General features: G+C 47.0%; 1 pseudogene; it reads right to left on the reverse strand.

Moving 5' to 3' along the window:
- Positions 1 to 3,403: 3,403 nt before the first annotated feature.
- On the reverse strand, positions 3,404 to 3,552 carry LOC130348976 (U2 spliceosomal RNA; annotated as a pseudogene).
- Between the last annotated feature and the right edge of the window lie 5,244 nt (positions 3,553 to 8,796).

Genomic DNA, 8,796 nt, shown 5'->3' on the forward strand with positions numbered 1-8,796 from the left:
GTCCTTCTTTGCTGAAGTCCGTAGTGTCTTCGAAGAACCAGCCCGAGCTTCTTCTGCCGAGACTGCCCTGCTGAACCTGGTCCAAGGTAATTCTTCAGTAGGCGAGTACGCCATCCAATTTCGTACTCTCGCCCCCGAATTATCTTTGAATAACGAGGCTCTCTGCGCGACCTTTAAAAAAGGCCTATCCAGTAACATCAAGGATGTGCTGGCCGCACGAGAGATTCCTGCAAACCTTCAAGAACTTATCCATTTGGCCACTCGCATTGACATGCGTTTTTCTGAAAGACACCAGGAGCTCCGCCAGGGCACCTCTCTCACAGTATCCTTTGCAATCTACCCCTGTGCCTCCCGCCGAGGAAGCTATGCAAGTGGATCGGTCTCGCCTGACCCATGAAGAGAGGACTCGCCGTAGGGATAAAAATTTATGTCTGTACTGCGCCAGTACCGAACATTTCTTGGTGGATTGCCCTATTCATCCTCCACATCTGGGAAACGCACGCACCCAGCTCATGTGGGTGTGGCGTCTCTTGGTACAAAGTCTGCTTCTCCACGTCTCACTGTGCCCGTGTGGATTTCTCCTTCTGCCAACTCCTCCTTCTCAGCCGTGGCCTGCTTGGACTCTGGTGCTTCTGGAAATTTTATTCTGGACTCTTTGGTGAATAAGTTCTGCATCCCGGTGACCCGTCTCGTCAAGCCGCTCTACATTTCTTCGGTCAACGGAGTGAAGTTGGACTGCACTGTGCGTTACCGCACAGAACCCTTGCTTATGAGCATTGGACTGCATCACGAGAAAATTGAATTTTTCTTCCTTCCCAACTGCACCTCTGAAGTCCTCCTCGGTCTGCCATGGCTCCAGCATCATTCTCCCACCCTTGACTGGACCACCGGGGAGATCAAAAATTGGGGCCCTGCTTGCCGCAAGAAATGCCTCACGTCTGCTCCCAGTCCTCAGTGTCTCCTCCTGTGCCTGGTCTCCCCAAGGCCTATCAGGACTGTGCAGTGCCTCCTCATAGCCCCCGTCCTGGTGACACTCTGCCCCATGACAAGCTTCACCCTCTGCCCCCCCTCCCCATTCCCACTTCTTCCGGATTACCGGCCGCTGATGTAGCTACCCAGGACTGTTTTTTGTACCGGAAGGAAACTCAAGAGACGCCCCCTATGTTCTCTTCTCAGTTAAAGGGACAAGGAGACAAAGAGAGGGGAGATCTAAGGGGGGGGGGGTACTGTTACGCCGAGCGCTCCGGGTCCCCGCTCCTCCCCGGAGCGCTCGCGGCGTTCTCCCTTCTGCAGCGCCCCGGTCAGACCCGATGACCGGGAGCGCTGCACTAACATTCACGATGGGGATGCGATTCGCATAGCGGGATGCGCCCGCTCACGAATCGCATCCCAAGCCACTTACCCGTCCCGGTCCCCGGCTGTCATGTTCTGGCGTGCGTCAGCGCTCTAAGATTTAAAGGGCCAGTGCACCAGTGATTGGTGCCTGGCCCAATTAGTCTAATTAGCTTCCACCTGCTCCCTGTGTATATTACCTCACTTCCCCTGCACTTCCTTGCCGGATCTTGTTGCCTTGTGCCAGAGAAAGCGTTTAGTGTTGTCCAAAGCCTGTGTTCCAGACCTTCTGCTATTCCTATTTGACTACGAACCTTGCCGCCTGCCCCGACCTTCTGCTACGTCTGACCTTGGCAATGGGACCCTTGCTGACACAGCGGATCCACATCCAGCTAGCCGAATCATAACAGATGCAGTCTATCGCAAGCCCTTCTCCGAAAGGAGAGGCCCCCCAACAAACCAAACCCTTCGCCTCCAGGCTAAAAGGCACCTGCAAGGTTCCAGGTTCAATGTCCCCTTTCGCCGAAGCTACTCGGGGACCGAAAGTGTTCCCGGCAGGCAACTAGGCGTTAACCAGGTTGTCACCAAGGAACCAGTAAAACCGGTTTGGCATCCTGCCGAAACAGGTTTGCCACTGGGTATAGCAGGGAGGTGAGGAACCTCATGGCCATACACACCTCCACTAAACCGGCAGGAGGGAAACCGGCAGGAGGGTCTACCGCACCCTACCAAATCCTAGTGGACAAACAGAACACAAAAAGTGGACACAGTGACAAAAAGAATAAATAAATAAATAAGCGGATGTGCGCAGTATATAATACTGCCCGGACATCCAAGCGGATCTATAAAAATTCCCCAATCCTAGCCGGAAAGCCGGGATACTAAGGGTGAGTGTCCAGAAGAGTGAGAGAAAAAGTGCATGCTACATGCTTTCCTTCACGTGAGGTTGCGAATCCCAAGTGAATTCCGGCACCCTGGGGTCACCACTCCTAGGGCACTTGTGCACCTCGGCCTTCACTCTACCCGGACCTTAAGACCAGATCCAGCAGGAAGATGTTGCTCAGAGATGTCTGCTGCCCTCCACAGCCATCCCTGGTACACCTGTCTACTGTGTGGTTCCCCATCCTGCCTTGGTAGTCTTCAACACCGCCAACTAACAGGAAATTTACTACACTTGATCTTAGCCAAAAACTCAATGAGCTTTAACTACCAGTGAGTTCCGTCACCTTAGGATCACCTCTCCCCGAGGCACAAAAGTACCTCGGCTCTAAACCCTCAATCAGCCTAGTCCCAGCCAGAGTGATTGTTGTGCAAAACTGAGCTACTTTTGTTAAAGTGTCATGTTATAAATCAGTGCATAAACTGTGCACCTAGAAAACCACACCTAGTTTTTCAGTAGCCGCGGAACCTGCTTTCTATCACCTAAGCGCAAGAAAAAGTGCAAACGTGTCACAATCAAAAAAACGTGCACAAGGATGCGGGCCATCGCAAAACCCTTCTCTGAAATGAGAGAGCCCCCCCAATGAAACCGCCCTTCCCCTCTGGGCCAGAAGGCACCTGCAAGGGTCCAGGCTCATTGTCCCTTTTCATCAAAGGTACTAGGGGACAACAAGTGCTCCCGGCATCAGTCGAAGAATCCACCCGCAAAGCTATATACTATGGCATCCTGCCTATGCAGGGATGCCCGAGGTTTGCCAGGAGGTGCGGAATCTGATGGCCACACACACCTCCCCTGGACAGCCAGGAGGGACACCCAGAAGGGCTTACTGCATCCTGACAAATCCTGTGACAAACAAACATGTTCAAGTAGCACAGTGAAAAACCAGACATAAATAATTAAATTAATATGCGCTGTGAAGTACGGCCGGACATCAAGCAGGATCTATAAAAATGTCCCCGATCCTAGCCAGAAGGCCGGGAATCAAAGGGGTGATTGCCAAAGGTGAAGAGTACGTGGTGCAGAGCTTCCACCCAGTAAGTTATTACATCCAGTGAGTTTCAGCACCTCAGGGTCACCACTCTCCGAGGCACAGAAGTACCTCGGCCTTCAACCTCCTCAGCCTCATGGTGAAACCTGGAGGGGACAGGTCACATCAGAGCAGCCGTCGAATGCCCCGAGGCACCTGCCCCCTCCATGCAGCATCCATCCTACATCAATGGCAGAGACTAGACCACTGATAAGAACAGATACTACACTTGATCTTAGCCAAAAGGCCAAGAGCCATATATTCCATCAGAACGCAGCCGCATAAATGTGGCACTTGCTGTATGCCGCAACTATGCAAATATATAGCACAACCTGCAGCCTGTTCCAACTTATTGTGAAAACATTAATTTAGTCTGGAATTACACTTGGCGTGTTTGTCAGAAAAAAACACCATGCTCGCTGCGGGCACATGTTATGTTGGAATCAATAGGGTAATATGAAATGCCAGACACTAATGGGGTTTTCTTCATCCTTTTATGGCCTTTTTAGACTATCAAATCTGTGGGATGCCGAGAGCATGTTTTTTTTTTTGTTTTTTTTATGAAGTTTTGGTGGTTTTTCTTCTTGAGTCACATGATGAAAGAATCTAGGAAAAGCCAGGGGGGAAATAATAATAATAATAATAATAATACACATTGGGGGAGATGTATGAAAACCTGTCCAGAGATAAAGTTGACCAGTTGCCCATAGCAACCAATCAGATCGTTTCTTTCACGTTTCAGAGGACTTTTTGAAAATGAAAGAAGCGATCTGAATGGTTGCTATGGGCAACTGGTCCACTTTTTATCTTCACAGGTTTTAATAAACTCCCCCCCCCCCCAGTGTTTTTATCAAAAATTCCACAAAAGATGGCAGAAAAAAGAAATGAGGGGGGTAGTTTTTGTTGCTTTTTTTTTTTTGGCAAAAAAAAAAACATCAAACAAGAATTGCATCTGCTCCTAGGCTTAGGCTTGGATTAAACATGATTTATGTGTGGTGTTTTTCAAAGCTCACATTGCTTTATTTTGTGTGGTTCCCCCCTTCGACAGACGTCTGTGCTGCTGTTGCAAAGCTACAATTTCAAGCATGCCCAGGGCATGCTGGGAGTTGTAGTTTTGCAACAGATGGACAGCCACAGGGGATCAGTGGTGATGTATGTCAATCTAGGACCATGGTGTCTGATCTTGAACTGGCTAAATCAGTGGCTGCCGGGCTGTCTGACGAGTGACATCCTTCGCTCCAGACCACAACGTCAGGGATGTCACTCGTCAGACGTCCCGGCAGCCAGCGCTGCTCATTGAGCCTGCCAGAGCCGCACTGATCTGTGTAAGAAACCTATGGGCCCAGGCTGTTGGGGCCACCTAATTATATTACAAATACTGAGTGTCTGGTTAGGAGAAACAAGTATATTGCACCCACAGGGAGTAGCGCCATTTTAATAAAAAATTGCCCAAAATCCCTTAGATAACAGTCATACAGAATATATTAGAAAGCTTTTTTGTTTTTCAGCCAATCAGAGAGCAGCACTACTGAAATAGAACTCTCAGGAGGTAACAGCGTGTCACACATGTGATGTCATAACCATTGTCCACCAGAGAGCAGCACTGAGCAGATATAACACTGCTCCTGCTCATTCTTCATCAGTGAGGGGCTGATGCTGGACACTGTAGGGGCCGAGAATGCAAAGTCACATACACTACTGTGACTGGTAAGTGTCACATTGTTGTGTCCAAAAGGTCTTTAGTGCAGTTCAATGTGCTTTTCTATAATAAACATGTAGATAATCTATCTTTTGTTTTCCTATCTTAGATGCACTATTTCCAGGATGTGGAGTAGCATTTCCGGACCTACAGCAAGACGTTGGATGAAGACGGAGATTTCCAGACCTATTCCAGAAGAATTTGGATGAAGGCACAGCCCCTCGAATCACGCACATACACAGACACATTGGCCCAAATTCTAGAGGTAACCTCCTTTAGTATGCCCAGAGGAAGGGCAATACAGTAGCCATGGATTCCCTACAGGTTTCCTCCCCTCTGGAGGTTTTTCCTGTCCTGAGTATTAGTTACTGTACGCTCTTTGTGAGTGATGGAGGTTACAAAAAATCCCTACACAAACATTTTTATATATGATAAATAAAGTTCCCCTTTTTAAACCATTTAACTTGTTTGACTCATTTATTTTATTTGTGTGTGAAAAATAGTGTTAGCAAAACGTGGATGACATGAGGTTTTATTTTAAGTGTCCAAAGCTGCTCTCCTGCACGATCTGCATAATGCGGTGCGGAGAGAGGCAACTGATGCTGGGGGATACAGTTGCCAAGGCAACCATAGGACACCCAGCAATTTCCATGCATGAGCCTTTTTCTGATGAATGGGACCCTAGGAGAGCGGAGGAGGCAGATGAGAGGACCTCCATCCACCATTTTGAATGATCACCAGATCGCCACAGGTGATTCCATTCTTGAATATAATGCCCGCATTGCCATAACCTGCTTTGATCGTGGCATATGAGGGGTTAATGACAAACATTAGAGCGATCGTTGATGATTGCCACTACTGGCAGGTCCCTGGCTGCCAGGACCTGTCATATATGATGCGAGCACCGGTCCATTGTTCACATCATGTACAGGGTGTAAATATACATGCAATCACATCAGGACATACTTTTACAGGGTCCACCCAGTGGTGTTGCTAGGGTTGGTGTCACCCGGTGCGGTAGAAAATGGTGTCACCCCCATACCTCCCCCCCCTCAGTAAGTTTTTAGCCTGTTGTGACAGACACCACTGTTGTAGCGCATTGTGAGAAATTCCAGTATAATAATCAGATATACCAGTTGCCACAGAATGGGAAAGTGTTAAAGAAGTTTTCACCATTTAAATATACAGCTCCCAGAATTACTTAAAGGGGTACTCCGCTGGAAAACATTTACTTTTATATCAACTGGTGCCAGAAAGTTAAACAGATTTTTAAATTACTTCTATTTAAAATCTTAATACTTACAGTACTTATAAGCTGGTGTATGCTCCACAGGAAGTTGTGTAGTTCTTTCCAGTCTGACCACAGTGCTATTTGCTGACACCTCTGTCCATGTCAGGAACTGTGCAGAGCAGGATAGGTTTGCTATGGGGATTTGCTCCTACTATGGACAGTTCTTGACATGGACAGAGGTGTCAGCACAGAGCACTGTGGTCAGACAGAAAAGAAATTAAAAAAGAAAATAACTTCCTGTGAATCGCTTATACAGCAGCTAATAAGTACTGGAAGGATTAAGATGTTTTAATAGAAGTAATTTACAAATCTGTTTAACTTTGTAGCACCAGTTGATTAAAAACAATGTTTTCCAGTAGAGTACCCCTTTGAGCAGTGGTGAGGTTATGCTGGGAGTCGTAGTTTCACTGACCTAACTGTAGAACTGACAAGTGACTACAGCTCTGATAGGACATAGTGAGGAGAATTCACAATGATATCAGTGATTACAGATGACGTCTTCTCTATAGTGAGGAGAAAACACAATGATATCAGTGACTACAGGTGACGTCTTCTCTATAGTGAGGAGAATACACAATGATATCAGTGACTACAGGTGACGTCTTCTCTATGGTGAGGAGAATACACAATGATATCAGTGATTACAGGTGACGTCTTCTCTATAGTCTTCCCTTATCTAATTCAGATGGTACATACCACCAGGACTTGTTCCTGCTAAATCTTCTCTCTGCAGAATATGACGCCCAGACGTCTCCTCACTATGTCAGCGCATTAACATCCTCTATATGAAAACAAGTATTATAAACCTGCCAGACACTGTATCCTCTAAATATAATACTACTATACACTATACTCTTTGATTATAAACCTTCCATACACCATACCCACTGAATATAATACTACCATACACTGTACATTCTGAATATAATACCAATACATACTGTACCCTCTGAATATAAATCTGCCACATACTGTACCCCTGAATATAATACCGTCACACACTGTACCCACTGAATATAATACTACCACATACTGTACCCTCTGAATATAATACTACCACCCACTGCGCCCTCTGAATATAATACTACCACACACTGTGCCCTCTGAACATAAATCTGCCACATATTGTACCCTCTGAATATAAATCTGCCACATACTGTACCCCTGAATATAAATCTGCCACATACTGTACCCCTGAATATAATACCGCACCACACTGTACCCACTGAATATAATACTACCACCCACTGCGCCCTCTGAATATAATACTACCACAAACTGCACCCTCTGAATATAAATCTGCCACATACTGTACCCTCTGAATATAAATCTGCCACTTACTGTACCCCTGAATATAAATCTGCCACATACTGTACCCCTGAATATAATACCGCCACACACTGTACCCACTGAATATAATACTACCACATACTGTACCTCTGAATATAATACTACCACCCACTGCGCCCTCTGAATATAATACTACCACAAACTGCACCCTCTGAATATAAATCTGCCACATACTGTACCCTCTGAATATAAATCTGCCACTTACTGTACCCCTGAATATAAATCTGCCACATACTGTACCCCTGAATATAATACCGCCACACACTGTACCCACTGAATATAATACTACCACATACTGTACCTCTGAATATAATACTACCACCCACTGCGCCCTCTGAATATAATACTACCACAAACTGCGCCCTCTGAATATAACATTGCCATACAGTGCACCCTCTGAATATAATACTACCACAAACTGCACCCTCTGAATATAACATTGCCATACAGTGCACCCTCTGAATATAATACCACAACCGCAGTAACACCCCTCAACATCCGTTAGCTGATGCTATTACCACTGGAGGGGGGTATTGGTGGTGTTGCTAGTGGATGATGGGGGTGCTACTGGCCATCCCCCCTGGCAGTATCACCCCCATCATCCATCGGCAGGATCATCCTCCTGGCAGGAGCACTGCCATCATCCACCATCAGGATCTGCTGATGGAGGTGCTGCTGCTGGTGGTGGGGGGGGATGTTGCTGGTGGATGATGAGGGTGCTACTGCCAGGGGGGGGAGCATTAGGTAGGCAGCAGTTCCCCCACATTAGGTAGGTAGCAGTTTCCCCACATTAGGTAGCATCTTTTCCCCACATTAGGTAGCATAGATTCCCCACATTTGGTACCAGTTACCCCACATTAGGTAGGTACCAGTTACCCCACATTAGGTAGCAATTTCCCCACATTAGGTAGCACAGATTTCCCACATTAGGTAGCAATTTCCCCACATTAGGTAGCACAGATTCCCCCCATTAGGTAGCACAGATTCCCCACATAAGGTAGCAAAGACTCCCCACATAAGGTAGCATAGACTCCCCACATTTGGTAGCACAGATTCCCCACATTAGGTAGCAGTCTCCCCACATTAGGTAGCATAGACTCCCCACATTAGGTAGCATAGACTCCGCACATTTGGTAGTTTCCCCACACTAGGTCGCA

The sequence above is a fragment of the Hyla sarda genome, unplaced genomic scaffold (genome assembly GCF_029499605.1).
Source record: "Hyla sarda isolate aHylSar1 unplaced genomic scaffold, aHylSar1.hap1 scaffold_896, whole genome shotgun sequence".
Taxonomy (NCBI): Eukaryota; Metazoa; Chordata; class Amphibia; order Anura; family Hylidae; genus Hyla; species Hyla sarda.